The sequence below is a fragment of the Patagioenas fasciata genome, chromosome W, assembly GCF_037038585.1.
Source record: "Patagioenas fasciata isolate bPatFas1 chromosome W, bPatFas1.hap1, whole genome shotgun sequence".
Taxonomy (NCBI): domain Eukaryota; kingdom Metazoa; phylum Chordata; class Aves; order Columbiformes; family Columbidae; genus Patagioenas; species Patagioenas fasciata.
Window position 1 is genome coordinate 34068070 of NC_092559.1, and position 3284 is coordinate 34071353.

Here is a 3284-nt window from a genome sequence, read left to right on the forward strand (position 1 = left end):
TTGGTGTTTCTTTCTGAATCGAAGTATTCATTATATAACAACAAGAAACTGGACAGCGGTCATGATGATATTGTGTGTTTTGGCACTGGTTTATTTCATTACACTGCAGTCGCTAATGAATTTCTACTCGCTTCTGCTGTACCTTGAAAAGCCTCTGGGAGAGATTAAACAGCAGTACGGCTATGTGTTTGCTAACTGGTCAAGCGAATCTTTAGAAAGGGTGACTAACCATACTTTTGTCTTTTCACTGAGACAGTTTGCAAATGTTTTACACAACTTTGAATATCCTTGGAGCTTTGATAGAACTGTGATGGTGCTATCTGGTTTGCTGAATGTGTGTCAGTTTGTGCTTCTGTTAAAAGAAATGAGGTTCAATAGGAGGTTTGCATCTCTTTTTAGTCCTGGGATTTGCGATGCGTCTTCGGAAGCTTTAGCAAAAAGCACTCCGAGCCACTCGAGTAAAGGCAAAACAGTGAAAGCTGCTGCTGCAGCCACTGCCCCCCCAATCGCAGCTTCACAGGCTGAAGCTACAGCTTCTACACAGAGCTCCTCTGCCAAGGTTGCTGCAGATAACATTACCTCTCCAGCCTCAAAGGCTAACAAGGCAGCCCCCCCTTCTTCACACACTGCTCACTGTTGCTGCTGTAACCACAGCAATCACTGTGACAGACATTCAGACTCTGGAAATGAATCGAATGATGGTGAACCCATATCAGCATCAGTTGCCGGTTTTAAGAAAGTCACTAGAAAGACTACTCGTGCAGCAGGTGATGGCACAGGGCCAACATCAACCCAAGGGGCACCATCAGGACAGGGAGGAGATGAAGTGACCACCACTCGGTCCTTTTCTCCAGGTGAGCTGAGAGATCTGCGAAAAGACTTTAGTCGTCGTGAAGGTGAGAATATTTTAACCTGGCTGCTGCGATGCTGGGACAATGGGGCAGAAACAATTGAATTAGAAGGTGGTGAAATCAGGCACTGGGATCTCTGTCAAAAGATTCCACCACTGATAGGGCAATTTCAAGAGACTCTAATGCCACTACTCTCTGGACCCGACTCTTGGCAGCTATGAAAGTAAGATTTCCCTACAAGGAAGATTGTATATCCAAGTTAGGGAAATGGAATACTATGGAGAGAGGTATCCAGTTCCTGAGAGAATTAGCAGTGCGAGAGATCATCTATTTTGGACCAGACAACCAAGAGGGGACAGACCCAGACAGAATCAATTGTACACGACCTCTGTGGCGCAGATTTGTACAAAGTGCACCACCTGCATATGCTAAGTCATTGGCAGGAATGGTCTGGTCAGCTAGAGGTGTACAAGATATTACTGAAGTGATTGACCAGCTCCGGAACTTTGAGGACAGCCTTGCTGGTTCTCTGTGGGCTTGTGTCTCTGCTGTGGAGAAACTGTGTGAAAAATCTGATGACCGGTTTGAAAAGTTGTTGCAAGAAATCAAAGAACTCAGAGAAGACACGTACCATTCACGACCTGCACAAACCTATGTTTCAGCTATTAGGAAAAGACGTTTCCAATCTCGAGAGAGAGGGCAGAGACAGCCCACAAAAAGAGGTTCACTGTGGTTCTTCCTACATGAGCAGGGAGAAAACACGAATAAGTGGCACGGAAGACCTACCTCAGAACTTCAAGAACGAGTACGTGAGATAAAAGGAAAAACTCCTAAGAAGGTGGCTGCTCCAGTTTACAAAAGGGGCAGAAGACATTCTGATGCTCTTGAAGGAACCTCTAATTCACACCCAGAGACTGTGCAAAACAGGAATTAGAGGTGCCCTGCCTCCAACCAGGTGGAGGAAAGGGATAACAGAGTTTATTGGACTGTACTTGCACTGAAATCAAACAAGTGAAACGGTTAAAGCCTGTATGGTATGGGGGGTGATGGTTAAAGTATAAGTATGGAGAAGCTTGGCAGATTGATTATATTACACTTCCACTGTTGGGAAGTAAAATGTGGGAAAGCAAGATGTGCAGTTCCAGCCATCTGGATGATAAAGAAAGATCAATACTAACATGACCATCCGGATGGTCGAAGACATAATACTAACATAATAATATGTAAAGGGCCTTGGACAGATTACTTTGAAGTACATTTCTCGTAACTGTAAAAAGTTATAGCCCAAACTCGTGAGAATGGTATCTCGGGCCAGATAACCGCCCCCAAGTGCATGGGATGTGTGAATGTCCTTGGGCCTGGTCTGTGAATGAGTGGAAAAACAAGTGAGACAAATATCACATGAATTTAGTGTGTTCTTAATAACAATTAGTGGAAAAACACCTTTTTGTAAACATCTTAGCATCTTAGTCCAGACCTGTACCTGTAAATCCTATGGTCAATGGTGAATAAAGAAGGTAGCCTAAGCCTAGGCCTAGGTCAGCTCTCTGCCTGGCCAGGCTCTGCACTCCTTCCTGAACAAGATCTTTGCCTCTGCATGAATTTCTGTCTGCGTCCTGGTATGCGTTGTTCCTAATCGCCGCGTTCCACAAACACGTCAAGGTAAGCACTATGTACTTACAATGGTGGAAGCAACCACTGGATGGTTGGAAACATATGCCGTACCTCATGCTACAGCCCGAAATACTATCTTGGGCCTTGAGAAGCAAGTCCTTTGGTGACACGGTACGCCAGAAAGAATTGAATCAGACAATGGTACTCATTTCAAAAACAGTATTATAGACAATTGGGCCAAAGAACATGGTATTGAGTGGGTATATCCTATTCCATATCATGCACCAACCTCTGGCAAAATTGAAAGGTACAGTGGTTTGTTAAAAACTACATTAAAGGCACTTGGTGGTGGAACCTTTAAAAACTGGGATTCACATTAAGCAAAAGCTACTTGGTTGGTCAACACTAGGGGATCAACCAATTGAGCCGGGCCTGGTCAATCAGAAATTCTTCGTACTCTAAAAGGAGATAAAGTCCCCAGAGTGGTTTGTCCCATATTGAGTGCACACCCCTGGGCTGGCATTCTAAACAATCTAAACCGTCCTCGACACCCCCAAAAAGTGATGGATGTCCTACCCTGTCGGGCAGAGGGGGGAGACCCAAGACAGCCCCTGCCCTATCACTGTTGGGTAGAGGTAGGGGACCAAAAAGATGATGAGGGTTAGAAGCAAGTTCCAGTTTGGTGCCACGGGCAACCCCCCTCCCTAACTGCTTTGCTTCTCCAGATGCTCCTCCGTAATAAGTTCGAGGCCCTGGATCTTGAAGAAGAGGTAGGTGAGGATGTGGTGCAAGGCCCACCTACGAGGTCACATAGGAAGA